General features: G+C 36.5%; 1 protein-coding gene across 4 annotated transcripts in view; it reads right to left on the bottom strand.

Moving 5' to 3' along the window:
* The window catches only part of Bmpr1b (bone morphogenetic protein receptor type 1B), a 312,069-nt gene that overhangs the window by 140,068 nt on the left and 154,302 nt on the right, over positions 1–17,699 (bottom strand). For 3 of the 4 annotated variants that reach the window (XM_074041397.1, XM_074041400.1, XM_074041401.1), the window contains one exon: positions 7,300–7,394. The gene's annotated coding sequence lies outside the window, so the exon portion shown is untranslated. Of the gene's footprint in view, positions 1–7,299; positions 7,395–7,563; positions 7,774–17,699 lie in introns of those variants that run through there. The other variant, XM_074041399.1, reaches the window with a different exon arrangement.

Raw genomic sequence — 17,699 nt, 5'->3', positions numbered from 1 at the left:
AGTTTAATTATACATTATACACTAATCACCATCTTTATATTAAAAGAGAGCAAATATAACTGAAAAAAGGAGAAATAATACCAATAACCCATTTAGAATTTTTAATTAATATAGATACTGATATATAATTTTCCAAGTAATGATATAAGAACAATCTGCTTATCAACTAAAAGGTATGATTTACTTTAAAATGTTCCAGGGCAAGGCTGTAAGGCAAAACCCCAAATACATGCCAATGTATCAATAAAACACAGAGTGACCCAAGGGAGGAAAAGCAATATTGGGTCCCTTGAGTTAAAGAGGAATATAGAACAAACTAGCTCATAGTAGCCAAATACATACCAAAAAATTAAGATTGCTAGGGATGTCTTTTTTATAATCTTTCACACATGGACTTCCCCACATATATCCCCACAAACTATGTTTATGAAATATGTTCACTAAAACTATCTCTTTTATATCATTCCAGGTAGTTGATTAATGTATTAAGTACTAAGGTTTAAGTACCTTAGTATTTAAACTGAGTATTTTCCATTTAATTCTGGAAAATATCCAGAATTTACTTTCCTGCTTCAAATACCAGTGCTTGATATCACAGTAAGAAGCTTGAATCATTTAACTGAGTAGCTTAAAATAGATGATGAGGAAGGCTGCTGGTAAGCATGCTCACTTCTCCCCTTAGTGAAACTTACAATATGGAAACAGGGACCCACATTCAACAGTCACTCCCTGTTGACTAGCAACTCCTTGCCAGTTCTCTTGCTCAGGCCATCAGCAGACACACAGCACAGGAAAGATGCCATATATTGTCAAGTTTTGGAGTATAAATTGTCTTAGAATGGAATAAAATGGTAAAATCAACAGCAATATTAAATCTGAAGTAGTTAAAAGAAAATTTTATCTGCTTCCAAACTGATTTAAAGTTAGGATTATTTCTTTCCACTTTGAGATTCTGGTATCATCAGAGCTAACGCCCACCCATCAGCAGTTTCACTGACTTCCCTCTATACTGCGGAAACCTTTGCTCCTGAGCTAACTTTTTTCACAGATTGATCCAAGCTGAGAGATTCTTCACAGCTATATTACTACTTAGAGCAAAAAGCAAACTTTCTCTATTTGACAATACTTCCTTAAAAGATGGACTTTGACCAGATCTGACTTTAAATCATGACCTTATCTCTTACTAGCTATGTGGGTTGAGTGAGTATATTTTGGGGTCTTAGTTTCTTTATGCTGAAAAGATACTGAGAATAAGGAACCAAACATCTAAAACTGGAATTCAGAGACACATACTCTTGATTAATAAATAGTGGCTATTATTAATGCATAATATCTCACTCAAGCAAGATCATTCTTACTAGGTTTGCTGTAATATGTATTACACACGACTTCCTGTCTACAGTAACTTCAAGAGGCACAGCAACATAAATCTAACACCAACACTGTAACATGTTGCAATGCTTAAGTCTCATTTAACAAGAAACATCTTTCATTCCATATAGAAAAATTTTAAAAGCAATACAAATTGGGAGGTAGCACAAAAATTTAAATTTGTACCACAGGATGATGAAATAAAGTGGGAAAAAAGAAGAATAAAAGTGCTGAAGTTCTGTGGATCAAAGTATTAACACTTAAATAAACACTAAACTATTTTCTATTTCTGAATATAAAAGAAATTTCCAAGTTTCAAAGGAGATGAAGGAAATATTGATTAGCTTTAAAAACTAAAGGCATTCCAGAAGATATTTATATTTCTAAGCATATAAAACAAAATTTAAAAGTAATCAAAAGCTTATTGAAATAGATGCAACCAGGAAGTCTTTAAAGAATCAAGAGCATAAGAGGTGTAGCTCAGTGACAGAGCACTTAAAAGAAATCAAGATTCCCAGATTGAATGCATGCTGGCTCATGCCTATCATCCTAGCCACTCAGAGGTACAGATTAGGAGGATCACAGTTTGAGGCCAGCCTGGGCAAAAAGTTAGCAAGATCTCATCTCAACAAAAGAGCCAGGCATAATGACACATACTTGTCATCCCAGCTACATGGGAGGTGTAAGTAGGTGGATCACAGTCCAAGTCAACATGGACTTAAAAATTATAAATATCTTTGCAAGTAAAAAATTTTAAAAGATGGGCAATAGACACAAAGTAAAAAGTAGCAAGCCAATGGATTGTGTTCACTAAAGATTATCAGAATTTCTCCTTTGACTGGAGAGGTTACTCTGACTTTGATATGAAGGAGGGAGATATTGGAAGGTACAGAAATCACAAGTTGAGACGAGATTAAATTTCAGCTATTTTCTCAAAAACTCTTTCACGTCTAAACCTACAAGCAATTCTTACCTTATAAGTCACCTCAATATTAATAAGGGCCTCAATTTCCTTAGCAGTAGATGAAGACAGAAACAAGGAGCCATTTTTAAAACAAATTCATTTTACCCCTCTCTGCCTCTTTATTTACATTTTTAAAAGAGTTCTAGTCAATATAAGTCAATATAATCTAGAAAATCACATTTGATTCTTTGATTTTTGTTTTATTTGGGCCTTTTCCTGCTTTGAATAAAACAAAATGATCATCAACAAATGACTGTCTTAAAAACAAAGCTATAAAACAAAACATAACCATTTATTACCTATTAGAATCTCTTAGACATAATCAAAGCATAAAACTTGTTTTTATAGTTTCTGGTTTTGCTTTAGAATCTAACCTGGTATGGTCTTCTGTTGAAAGAACAGTTGCAGGCCATAAATGTGATTGCACTACTAAACAAAAGAGAGAAAACCAGGAGACCCCGGAAGGGTATACCATTATAAAAAAAAAAAAAGTATTTTAAGAATGGGTAGAAAACTACAACTTACTGGACAGCAATAACTGTTAGCTTTAACTTTCAATAATTAAGAAATAGTGAAAAGTGGTCTATTACAACATAAAACACAATACAAGTTAAGCTTTAAATGCAATATGCAGAATAAATATAAAGCAATTATGGTTACAGAAGAAAAGCCATGTTAATAAAGTACTGGCCTTATAATTACATACCACTGTTTTTAATTCAGTTCTTAACCAGATACTTGAGAGGCTGGTGGTTGACAAGTTATGTCACCTGTTTTTAATATATTTGCCTATCTAGAAGATGGAATAGTTGGAGATCTTTAAAGTTCCACTTTCCTAATAAACTTATTCTTCATTTCTCAGGTTCTATGAATTCTATGCCACACACAGTCACAGAAAAATTTGGACCAGCAAGGTAAGCTGCTAACAATAATAAATTAAGACTGCTGTTTTGGTAAAATCCTTTAGCCTCTTTCCAACCACAAAGTTCTTTGACCTTTTCTTGGCAGTGGTGGTATTTTGTCTATGTTTTTGCTGCAATCTTTTAATACCGAGGCAAGCTTGGGTTTCTGTAATCAATGAATAACGGGAACCATGTACTTTTCTACATCCATGATCAAAGAAACCTCCATCCTCTCAATTGTATGTTATTGTATTATCTGATATGCCAGTAAGATCTGTAAAATTTATGTTAATAACTTTTTGGTTAGGCACCGTCTCCATATCAGTTTTACCACAGGATAGTTATGTGTGGACAAAATACATCTGAAAAGAAATTCCAAATCCAATTATGGTCCATTTCAAAGAATTAAATGGTTACCAAATTTTCCTATGAAAATACCAATCTTGTTTTCATTCCTGAGACAGATACAACTCAAGGTTAAACAAACAAAGAGTCATATTCAAAGTCTGGAAGAGGTTTAGAAGTCTTAAATAGTAGTGGAAAGTGCTGGTAGAATCCACTAAGATGTGAAAACAATCACAATGAGAAAAACTGTAAATTATTCTAAATTGTACATGAAGCTTTACATTTGTTTCTGGTGTACCAAATACTTCAGATATAAAGTACTTTTATGTATCATGGGTAAATAAAACACAATTAAAGGCAAATAAATTTTATTTTTATTGAGTATCAACTAAAAGAAGCAGCAACTATTTCTCAACTATTTTTTTTTAAACAGTGACTTCCTTTTCTTTCAACAGTTCTATTTTGAGAAGCAAATTCTTCTGACTGAAATGCAGTATCACCTTTCAGGTTTCAATATTTTTAAGTCATGCTTTTCTATAATTTGCTTAAATTTCTGCTATCTCTGCAAGAATAAATAAATTTTGAAGATATACCTTGTTATCAGTGACACTGGGTGCAATTCCCTTACAATTTTACAGGATTCATGAGGACGAACCTATTCTCTCCTGAAGTGTTCTGGTCTTTTGGAAAGTGGGACACTGTTCAATTCACTAAGGCATCATTTAATTTGTGACAGCAGCAACTAACTGATTATGTTGACAAATTTAATCAAGTTAATGTTGACAACATATTGGGCCTATATATCCTGAATTTGCATTTGCTGAACAATATAAGCATTTATGTTCACCAAATACCTATGCATCATCCACCACATACCTGTGAATGATGCTAGCAAGAGAAAAGAGTTTTTTTAAAAGCTTTGTCCTCAAAGCATTTACTATTTATTGAGGGACTTTCCTTCAAGCCAATCAAAGTTCTGAAATATGTTAAAATGAAAAGGGTATAACAAGCATATGTATAAAATAAACAGGATAAAGTTCTCTTTTATTCAAATTCTGGAACACTTGCTATATTTCTAGATCGTGGGACTATAATAAAATAAAATTGAACCATCTGGCCACAGGTGGCTTACAGTCTCATGTATAAAAAGTAGAAATCATTGCAATGACCTTTGCAAGGTGTTGGGACAGAGCTCTACATGGAAGGCCATGCCACAGAAGTCAAGTAGACCAAGCTGGACTCCTGAGAAAGGATGTCTCCACTAAGACTGAAAGACAAAGACTGGGAAGAGGGCTAGAGAGGACAATATAAACTATTCCAGAGAGACACTTTTGAGAAATACAAGAACATTCAATATTTAACATTGTTGGAGCACAAAACAAAGGAAAATGGGAATACTCTCACAGGTGGGCAAGAGCAAAGTGGGTAAAATTCTAGAAATGATGGCAGAAGATGAGTATAGAACCAAAGTAGCAGCTGGGTCAAAAAGAGACTCACAGTATAAAAAAGCGTCACCTTAACCTATGAGCAACAGAAGGCCACGGTTGGGAGGATTTTTGCAGAAAAACGATGTGTTTATCGGAGTGGAAGACTGCTCCCTGTATGGGTAGGCTAGCCAAAGGACTGATAGCATAACACACAAGACTAGGGGCAGTAAAATCTATTAGGAAGCTGATCTTAACATTTCAAGCTGAATTCACTCACCTTGCTTTGAAAAATTTAACACATACTATGAAATGCTCATTTTTTGTAATGATACTTGATGGAAAATATTACTCATAAATATAAATAACAAATATCAAAATTAACAAAAAATAATATTGAGAAGGTATTTTAGTTTTAAAACACCTAACTAGACTTCAACTTAAATATTTTATAAACTATGAAACAATATCATAATTTTCTATTCTTTTCTCCTAATTGAAAGGAAAACTTTCCTTAGTTTATTTTTTATTATAGTGACTTATTTGTCCTATTTTCTTCCCAATGTTTCAAAATGGTCCTTCAGAAACAAAGGTACCAGAAGGAATAAAAATAAAACCAGTAAAAGGAACAAGAAAGCAGTATGACATATTTATGCAGCATATAAAGCAAAATAAAGATGCTGAATAGAGAAAAAAGTGTTATCTTGATCATGACATATTACCCAAAGGCAGTAGCAAAGAAAAGTTTATTATGAACTCAGGCTGTCAGGTTCCTTAACTGGGAAATGTCCATTCTAGGTCAACCATGGTTGTACTTTCAAAATAAAAATTGTTAAAAATTCTAATCAAAACCACTACTAAGCTAGAAGGCAGAACTTGAAAAATTAAAAGTTCTTTTATACTTCTGATTGATTCAGAGGATAAAACAAGCATTAAATGAATGTTACAATATACTATAATTCTAGCTATTAATTAGATCAGCCTTAAAATCAATAAAATTTGATTCTGAAACATTTCACATCTTTTTTAAAAATTATGCATTCATTCAATAAAAGTGATCTTACACAAGTACTGACCTCATTTTAACACATTTACTTTCCATTTAGACCTAGCCCACCTCCCGCTTTAATCTGGTTTATCCTGTTTTAGAATGAGGTAGATGCCGCACAGTAGCCCTAACCTAAGTCTGTGCCAGAGTATTAGCTGTTCCTTATCTCTGTCCTGGCCTATAGTTTAAGCTCTACAGCAACAGTAATATTATTTTTGTTTTTAACCAAACTGCACAATACCAAAAATCCTTTGAACTACATTCATGATCGAATACCATAGTCATGTTATAGCTACACAAGAAAACTTCATCTAGTTAATGCCACAGTTCTACTGAAGCAATGTACGTACTTTCTAATCCTTGGGTAGCAGACACGAACACAAAATTTGTAAATTTCATGAAAATACACAGAAAATGCATAGAGAAAATTTCTTTCTGCTTCTTTCAGCATTACTGCTTTTAATGATAATCTGAGCTGTGCAGACCAATAATAATAAATGAACATTCTACAGCACTGTGAACACAGACAGAAACATGTTTAATGTGATAATAGGAAAAAAATAAACAAAGTGGAGCTAGGGATGTTAATTTTAGCTTAAGTTTAGTAGAGAGTCACAGTTTATAAGGAGCCAGTAGCAATCACTTGGACAAGCATCTCCTAAATGCTTAAATCTTTTGCACCCTGGATGAAGAAGACAATTCTTACTTCTCATCACTCTAGATTCTCTCTATTCCCAAAGGCAGTGACTATTTTCACGTCATTACACTATCAAATGAGCATTTTCTGATATCCATGCTACCCAAATTCCCAGTTTCCACACTTTGATACTATCTAATACATCTTTGCATGTTCATGTGAGTTCTTCTACATTCTGTTTCTAGACAACTGGCTACTGTAAACTTAACTGATCCTAATGTCTTCACATGAACATAAAAATAAACAAGGAATTTGCCAACAGCAAGGCTTCAACTTTGGCAGAATGGAGAGACCCAGACTCAACTTATCGGACACAACATGACACCAGTGTTTGAGAGCTGTTCCCCACCACCCACAGCAAGTGTACTGTGAATACACACAGCCTTCTCGGCAGACATGCACAAAATGACACTGCCACCAGGAACACTCTTCTACAGCAGGCAGCACTTCTTTTTAGCTTCACAGGGCACACACTTGCTGCTGCAGAGCAGCCCACAGGGAGATGGAGTTTACGAGTAGAAACGAGCCTGAACTGGCTCATGACTTACCTTCTCACTCACAGCAGGCTTGCTCCTTCAACTTTTTGTTTCTTCTCTTGTCATAGTTCGGCGCCAAATGGTTATGATTCAGCAGAAGTTTGAACCTGACAGTTAAAAAGAATCTTTTTCAGACAAAAACATTGGAAATTCAAGTTCCCTCCACAGCAGTCTTCAGTCCTTGCCCCCTGTGTGTGCTTCTCCCTCGTCTGTCTCTTTGAGACAGCTACGTAGCAGCCTATAAATATTGACCCTCACACTTGCTCGGTGCCTTACTTGCTCATGGCACAGGTCTGTGTTACTGAACACCGTGGTAATACTCCGGCAAAGTTCTCAGCTGCTCAGACAAAGCAGTGGATTGGCTCACTACCCAGCAACCCTGTGCCTGCCTGGAAATACCATTTCGCTGCCAGCTTTACAGATGCTATGGGCCTTTCCTGAGGCCCAAGTCAGGCACAGAAGGGCAATTATGAGGTTTTTCTAAAGAAATACAGCTTTCCTCAAGCAGGTGGAGAAGGGGGGGCTGAGAGAAGTGGAGGATAAGAAAGGAAATACTGCCTTTGTTCTAGCCAAACAACACGATCTCAAACCCTTTATAAAAGTCATACCTAAGTACCGTTCAATCAAGCTTTAAGAAACTTAATTACTACATATTATGGATAAGTAAAAACACAGGAACGCATTTGTTGTTAATTGTTTTAGTATTGCTTCTCATTAATTTAAGGCTCCAGTGAATGAGGATTTAACCATACAGAAATGTTTTGACATAAGCAAATTTATTTTCTAGCATGATAGAAATACAATGGAAAGTATCATATTCATTAGTTACATTGTGTAGAGAGACTAACATGTCATCAAAAATTATGTGACTCAATATACTATATTAAGTTCTAGATTTACGATCATGACAATTTGAATAATTTTGCCTTAGTGTTTTAGATTATGGATAAAATCTAAGCCACGATACTATATAGTTTACAGGTAATACGTAGATACTTCTTATCCACATATACCATGTATAATATTCACAGTGTGAATACCCATATGTTTTATTCCTTTTGCCAAGGATAATCATGTTTGCTTTATTGAAATTTTATCCTTTGATTAAATCAAAGTGAAGGAATCTTTGGAAATGATCTGTTTTACAGATGAAAAAAGACAGATCCCCACTAAGACTACTCCTTTATCCAGGATCTAGTGGTAACTTTGCTACATGTAGCAGAGCCAAAAGTAGGGCCCTTGACTTACTGCTCAAGACCTGTGCTCCTTCCATTAAGACACTGGTTCTCAAACTCATTTTAAGGTTCATGTGAAAGCTTACTGAAGACCTTACCAATAAATGCAAATATTATAGCCAGAAAATTAACTAGCTTAAAACAAAATATTTATAATTTAATTGCCAAAAATGTTACATACAGAAGTTAGCTTTCAAACAACTGAAATCCATCTTTCTGGCTTAATTCAATAATTATTATTTTCCAATCAATTAACTCATTGCCAGGAGAAGTATATAACTAGGCCCTTAGGAGGTAAAGTTCCTGCTCTCAAAGACCTTACAGTCTAAGTGGAGATAGAATGAGCCAACTGTGAAACGATGTGTCAAAAAGGGGAGAAGACTAGGAGGGCACTGAAGAAGCACGGAAATGAGTATCTGAGTCAACAGGAGAGACACAGGTGTTCCTCACTCAGGACTTCTAGATCTTAAAGAATGAGCATGGGGTTAGTGAGACACAAAAGGGAAGAGCAACAGAACAAAGACAGTTCGGAAAGATCAGGACATACACATGGAACTCCAAACTGTTCTTTCTTGCAAGAACACAGAGAATTAGACAGAAAGTGGTTTGAAAAAGGAAAAGGCTTAGAGGAGAAAGATGATGAGGGACTTTACAAACCAGGTTAACAAACCTGGGTTTATAGAGCAGGGTAGGCTACCAGTCTTCAAATATTTTTCAAACTCTTAAATGAACTTTGAAAAATAATGTAACCAAGCAATTTAACACCTAAAATTCTTCACCAATAATAAAATATGTACTTTCAAAGAATCTAATTTCTACTCTACAGGAAATATTGAAGTTTTAACATAAAACATATCAATTATTTTTAATAGTATCTAAAGCCATCATAATTTAATGCAACTATTATCCATTGAAAATATATAAATAGGCACTTCTTTTAATACCTGAAATTTTTACATTTATTTTACATTTGATTTTTTTAATAAAAACATCACTTTTATTGATAGAGTTAAAACAGTTCCACAACACAGAATAGTTTCATTTTTCTTGACCTTTATTTCCATCTCATTTTCTCACAGACTTTTTGTGAACTACATCTTCTAATTAAAAGTATTTAATTGTTCTTCTCCCTGTAATACTACTTTGCAATACAAATTTAATACAGAGGAATCCAAGATGGCAACTAGGGTATGGAAGCAGATAGCATGTTCCTGATCTAAAACCTCCCTGAGATGTTAGAGCCATACTTGGCAGAAATAAAGCACCAATCAGAATCAAACCTTCAACACCCTGAACCCCTAGATGGGGAAAGCTTCCCCACAACATGTTACACTGACAAAACTTGAGGGCTGCCACCGCCACCACAGCTACCGCCGGCTCCAAACCTGCCTCTGAGACATTCAACGGACCAAACAGGTGAGCAGCGACATGCATCACAAGGAATTCCCTGAGCCACCCCCAGGATAAACTAGCACAGCCCCTGGGCAGAATGACCACCCCGCCAAAAAACAACTGAATAACAAAGAGTAAACTGTAATCTAGTAGAACAGCAGAGGGGGCAGGAACGCTGAAAGTGCATGGGAGAAAGGGGGAGGAGCAAGGAGCTGGTCTCAGAACAATTAGTAAACAAACACAGGAAAGGCAGGAAGGCAGAGAGCAGGCGGGTGATAAGCCACTCCCCAAAGCAGGGCAGGTAGCAGATCACAAAACTCATCTCCTGCACCAGTGAACAGCATCAAAAGATAAACTGCCCTGCAAAATTGAAAAACAAACAGCAAACTGTCATAACACATTGAGAGCAGGGAGCGCTGAGAGAATACTGACCCTGCCCAAGAGAAAGGGGGTGGGGCAAAGAAATAAGCCCCCAGCATGGAAATCTCAGTAAACAAGCACAGCAAAAAGCCATTTCCAAAGCAGGGCAACAAATGAACTACAGAGCTGATCTAATGAACCTAAGGGCAGGATTCAAACTTAAACTGCCCCACCTCAATGGGGGAAGAGCTGAACAAGCAGCTGCAGCTAAAGGGTAACATAACTATCAGCTGAGGAAATCAACATCTATGACCACCCTGCATGACCTGGCAAAGCTACCTCACCTCACAATTTCAACTTAACTGGTAGACAGAAGAAAAAAACACACAAGCCAATCACCTGGTGAGACCACAACAGAGCTGCTGCTTATATGCCAATATCAGGACTGGATGCCACAGGAGTAACTCCAGAACTTAAACTAAGACTGTTATTGTTCCTGAACCTAGTGTTCTTTTGTTTGTTTGTTTGTTTTTGGTTTGTTTGTTTGTTTTTTCCCATTGATTTCTTTGGGGTATTTTTGTTTTGTTATTGTGGGTTTTCTATTTTATTTCTATTCCTATTATCTATTTTTTGTTCTATACTATCAATTTTACCATGATCATCTTCTCATCCCTACTCTTACCCCCTTCACTCTCCCTCCTTCTGCCATGCTAAAATCCATTGCTACCCTCCCCAAAAAACACATTCTGCCCCTTTTCCCCCACTCTCTCCTGCAGCCCTCAACTTACCCTCCCATTCTTCCTAACCTATCACCAGACTACCCCTCCCCTCCTACACACTCATTACCCACTGACCAACCTACTATAGCAACTTTACACAACCCCAAACTCCTGCAATCCCAGCACAAGCACACTCTACTACAACAACAGAAATACACTCAAACACAAACAAGGACCACAAAAACCAGCAGCCCCCTCACTGCTTCCCCCACTCACCCATCCTGCTTCCCACCTCCCCCTTTAGTGCCACCCTATCCAACTCCCCAAATTTCCATACCTAGCCTTATAAACATTAACCCCTCCAACTCTGACTGCTTATAGATATTACCACGAAGGGGTCTTCTATATAACATAAACTACCGATCAGGTTTGGGTAATAAACCTGTGAACTAGTTAATACTAAATTACACCCAGACCAGGGACAGAAATAGCACACCAACTTAGCTAAAAACCCAAAACAGCCACAAAACAAAATTTAAATCAAGGGAAAGAAAACAGGTGAGTAAAATCACCAACTAACTGATCAAGAACATAGTTGCACAGCACCAAGAGAAGCACTGGGAAGAAGAAAAAGGGATGGAAACAAATCTCCAAAAAATAATTTAATACAGGATTCAGAGGGAAATGAAGAAAATGGATACCCAGTTCCAGACTCCAACAAAACAAAGATAAATGACACTAAAGAACTCAGTGATGCCCACTAAAACATCCTCAAAGAAGAAATCCTGCAAGGAATCAGTGAGAAATTCGTGGAGATAATACTAGACATGGTTAACCAAAATGTACAAGAGGCACTCAAGAAATTTCAAAACACCAAAAAATAAAGAATATAAGAAGACACAGAAACAAATAAATGAACTCATACGAACCCTAAATAAATATCAAAGTGAAACAGAGAACACTATAAATAGAGAGATAAATGAATTAAAGATGAAAATAGAAAATATTAAAGAGGAAGTGAACCATGATATGTTCACAAAACCCAATGGAAGGCCACCCCAGCAGAACAGAACAATCTGAAGACAGAATATCAGAACTCAAAGATAAAATAGAAATTAAAGGAAAAACTGAAGAACTTTTAGTCAAACAACTTAAGACCTATGAAAGGAAAATGCAAGAACTCACCAACTCCATCAAAAGATCAAACCTGAGAATCATGGCCACTGAAGAAGGAGAAAAGGTGCAAGCAAAAGGAATTAGTAATATGTTCAACAAATAATAGTAGAAAATTTCCCAACTCTAGAGAAAACTATGTCCATTCAGGTACAGAAAGCCTCCAGGACACGAAACAGACTTGAATAAAATAGAACTTCCCCATGACATATTATCATTAAAACAACAAACACAGAGAATAGAGAACGAATGTTGAAGGCTGTAAGAGAGAAGAAACAAATAACATATAAAGGTAATGCCATCAAAATCAGAGATTTCTCAATGGAAATCTTAAAAGCAAGAAGGGCATGGAGTGAGGTATTCTGGTCACTGAGTGAAAATAACTTCAACCCTAGGATACTCTATCCAGCAAAACTATCATTCAAAATAAAGGGAGCAGTGAAAGTCTTCAAAGATAAGCACAACCTAAAACAATATATGACCACCAAATCACCACTACAAAAGATTCTCCAAGGAATTCTGCACAAAGAAAATGAAAGCAAACAAAACCACAAGAGGACAGGCAGTATCAAACCACAGGAAAAGAAAAGACAAGGAATCATACAGTTACACTGATTCAGCTGCATATAATCAAACCCTTAAACAACAAAAAACAACTATTGACAGGAATCACCACATATCTATCAATATTAACACTGAATGTCAACGGACTAAACTCACCCATCAAAAGACAACATTGCGCAAACTAGATTAAAAAGGAGGATCCAACAATCTGTTGTTTACAGGACACCCATCTCATTGACAAGAAACAAATACTGGCTTAGGGTGAAAGTCTGGAAGAAGATTCACCAAGCCAAGGGTCCCCAAAAACAGGCAGGAGTAGCAATACTTACCTCAGGCAAAGTAGACTTCAAACTTACATTGATCAAAAGAGATAAAGTAGGACATTCCATACTAATAAAAGGAGAAACACACCAAAAGGAAATAAACAATTATCAACCTATATGCACCCAATGTTAACACACCCAATTTCATCAACATATGTTAAAGGACTTAAAAGCACATATAGATTCCAACACAGTGGTAGTGGGGGACTTTAACAACCCCTATCACCAATAGATAGATCATCCAAACAAAAAGAAATGAAGATTTTCTACAACTAAATCACACCATAGAACAAATGGACCTAGCTGTTGTCCACAGAATATTTCATCCAACATCCACACAATATACATTCTTCTCAGCAGCCCATGGAACTTTCTCCAAAATTGATCCTATCTTAGGGCACAAAGCAAGCCTCAGCAAATAAAAGAAAATAGAAATAATCCCTTGCATTTTATCTGATCACAATACAATAAAACTAGAACTCAACAGCAAAAACAACAGGAGAAAATACGCAAACAACTGGAAGCTGAACACACATTGCTCAATGACCAATGGGTCATTGATGAAATAAAAGAGGAATTTAAAAGGTTCCTAGAAGTTAATGAAAATGAAAACATGACCTAACGGAACCTATGGGACACAGCAAAGGCAGTCCTAAGAGGAAAGTTTATAGCCATGAGTGCATATATTAAAAGGACAGAAAGATCTCAAATCAATAACCTAATGGTACATCTCAAACTCCTAGAAAAACAAGAACAAACAAACCTTAAGCAAGCAAAGGAAGAAAAATAATAAAAATAAGGGCAATGAAATAGAGACCAAAAAAACCATACAAAGAATCAATGAAACAAAAGGCTGGATCTTTGAAAAAATAAACAAGATTGACAGACCCATGGCAAATCTGATTAAAATGAGGAGAGAGAAAACACAAATCAGTAAAATCAGAAATGCAAAAGGGGAGAAGATGGCAACCTAGAGGGAGGAAGCAGAAAGCGTGCTTCCTAAAGTAAAATCTTGGAGAGATGCTGGAGATACACCTTACAGGAAAAACCACTGAGAAGAGGCAAAACTTTGACTCCTCCACAACCCCAGCCCGCGCATAGCATCTCCACTTCACATTACATGGAGAAACCAGGAGGGCTCCCGCACAGCCAGATGCCAGCATCCAGACAGCTTGGGAAAACACGGACCACAAGGTGAGCTAAACAGCACAAGGTACTCTGACAGACAACCCTGGGCCAGATCAGCATAGCCTCCTGGACAGAGCAACCCCCACCCTGAGAAAAAAGAGAAAAAAACCAAACTGAATAATAAACAACAACAATAAAAAAGACATGTAGCAAAGAGGGCGGGTTGCCCTGAGCGCCAAAGAGGAGAGGAGGGGAAATCACTCACAGAACTGTAAATAAACAAGCCAGCTGGAGAAGGCAGGAGTGGCAGCACCCGCTGAGCAACCAGGAGCGGGAAAGCTTGTGAAAGCAGCGGTGGGAGGAAAACTCCACAGGAGAGAGGTGAAGAACCACTTCCCACGTGAGCTGTAAATGAACACACGGGCCACAGAAGGTGTGTGTAGTGCCACTTTCCCCAGTGTGCTTGGAAAGGGAAAAGCTTGTAGCAGTGGCAGCTGTGCCCAGGAGAACTCTAAATAAGCAAAGCCTTGCGGGGCCAGGTGAGTGTTAAGCTCACTCCTGAGATCTGCATAAATAAAGCCTCCAGCAACAGCAGGCTGACAGCAGTGGGCAGGTGAGCCACAGCGTCAGACATTCACAAAGCTGTCTCCAGACTCCTTTTTTTTTTTTTTTCTCTCTCTTCCTTTGATGAGACAACAACTGAACTACACCTGCATGCTGAAAAACTTACTGAAACTGTATTGCATTTGAACTTGGGACACTTTGTGGTGTTTTGTTTTTTGGTTTTTTTCCCCTTTGATGAGACAACAACAGAACTACTTCTGACATACCATCTCCAGGATTGGAGGCTGAGGGCTAACACCAAAATTATTAAGACTGAAACTTTATTGCATTTGAACTTGGAGGGTTTTTTTTTATTACCTTTTTTTGGATCCTCTCTCTGTCTTACAAATGCCTGTCTAGCTTACTGTTGATTAGTACACTATCTCTCCCTGTTTATATCTTTGAAACTTTTGTTTGTTTGTTTTGTTTTGTTTTAATTGTTTGTTTGTTTTTCCCTTTTTCTTTACCTTCTTTGCTTTCCCTCTCCTCTCACACTTCCATTCTACATTTCACCATTGTTATTATTACAAGCTAGAAAATACTTAATTGCACATAGTACAGGGACAAAACAATACCAAGGGCAATGATGGGAAGACAAAAAACAGGGAAACCAGTTTCCCCACAGCAAAAAATTAGTACAGGAACCAGAGGGAAATGAAGAAAACAGATACTCAGATCCAGACTCCAAAAAACAAAGATAAACTATGCCAAAGAATCCATAAAGCCCACAAGAATAATCTGAAAGAAGAAATTCTACATGTAATCAACGAGAATTTTATAGAGATGATACTGGGTATGGTCAACCAAAATGTACAGGAGACACTCAAGAAATTCCAAGACAACAAAAATAGAGAATTTGAGAAAGCACAAGAAGAAATAAAAGAAACCATAGAAGCACTGTATAAACACCAACGTGAAACAATGAACACGATTAATAAAGAGATAAATGAACTCAGGACAAAAACAGACAACATTAAAGAGGAAGAAACTCAGGATATGGAAAACCTCAGAAAAAAGAACAAAACAGAAATGCAAAACAAAATGGAAGGCCAATCCAGCAGAATAGAACAAACAGAAGATAGAATCTCAGAACTCGAAGATGAAGTGGTAATTAAAGGAAAAACTGAAGAACTGTTAGTTAAACAACTCGAGACCTGTGAAAAGAAAATGCAAGAACTCACTGACTCCATCAAAAGACCAAACCTGAGAATTATGGGCATTGAAGAAGGAGAAGAGGTGCAAGCAAAGGTAATACATAATGAATTCAATAAAATAATAACAGAAAAATTCCCAAATCTAGAGAAATCTATTCCCATACAGACGCAAGAGGCCTCCAGAACACTAAACAGACCAGACCAAAATAGAACTACCCCACGGCATATTGTCATTTAAACAACAAGTACAGAGATCCGAGAAAGAATATTAAAGGCTGTAAGAGAGAAAAAACAAATAACATACAAAGGTAAACCCATCAAAATCACAGCAGACTTCTCAACAGAAACATTAAAAGCAAGAAGAGCGTGGGGTGAGATCTTCCAGGCACTGAATGAAAATAACTTCAACCCTAGGATACTCTACCCAGCAAACCTATCATTCAAAATAGATGGAGCAATAAAAGTCTTCCATGATAAGCAGAAACTAAAACAATACGTGACCACAAAGCTACCACTACAAAAGATTCTTCAAGGGATTCTGCACACAGAAAGTGAAAACCAACATAACCACAAAAGGGAAGGCGGTATGAAACTACAGGAAAAGAAAAAGCAAGAAAATAAGAGTAATATCGATTTAGCTACACACAATCAAACCCTCAAACAACTAAGAGAACTAAATGACAGGAATCACCACATACCTACCAGTACAAACACTTAATGTTAATGGACTTAATTCCCCCATCAAAAGGCACCATTTGATGAAATGGATTAAAAAGGAAGATCCAACAATTTGTTCCTTACAGTAGACCCATCTCACTGAAAGAAATAAGCATAGGCTTAGGATGAAAGGCTGGAAGAAGATTTACCAAGCCAATGGCCCCCGAGATCAGGCAGGAGTAGCAATACTTATCCTGACAAAATAGACTTCAAACCTACATTGATCAAACAAGATAAAGAAGGACATTCCATACTAACAAAAGGGGAAATAGACCAAAAGGAAATAACAATTATCAACCTATATGCACCCAATGTCAACACACCCAATTTCATCAAACATACCCTGAAGGACCTAAAAGCATACATTAATTCCAACACAGTGGTCATGGGAGACTTTAACACCCCATTATCATCAATAGATAGCTCATCCAAACAAAAAATCAATAAAGAAATCCTAGATCTAAAATAAACTATAGATCAAATGGACCTAGTTGATGTCTACAGAACATATACATTCTTCTCAGCAGCCCATGGAACCTTCTCCAAAATAGATTATATCCTAGGGCACAAAGCAAGCCTCAGCAAATATAAGAAAATAGAAATTCTATCTGGTCACACTGCAATAAAACTAGAACTTAACAACAAAAATAAAGACAAAAAACATGCAAACAGCTGGATACTGAATAACTCATTGCTTAATGAACAATGGGTCATTGATGAAATAAAAGAGGAAATTCAAAAGATCTTGGAAGTCAATGAAAATGAAAACACAACCGACTGGAACCTATGGCACACAGCAAAGACAGTCCTGAGAGGAAAGTTTATAGCCATGAGTGCATATATTAAAAAGACTGAAAGATCCCAAATCAATGACCTAATGATACATCTCAAACTCCTAGAAAAATAAGAACAAGCAAATCCCAAAACAAATAGGAGAGAAATAATAAAAATAAGACATGAAATACAAACCAAAAAAAAAATACAACGAATTAATGAAACAAAAAGTTTGTTCTTTGAAAAAATAAAGAAGATCAACAGACCCCT

This window comes from Castor canadensis, chromosome 9 (genome assembly GCF_047511655.1).
Source record: "Castor canadensis chromosome 9, mCasCan1.hap1v2, whole genome shotgun sequence".
NCBI classification, from domain to species: Eukaryota; Metazoa; Chordata; class Mammalia; order Rodentia; family Castoridae; genus Castor; species Castor canadensis.
The sequence above is the reverse complement of the archived record's forward strand: the minus strand, read 5'-3'. Positions and strand labels throughout refer to the sequence as shown.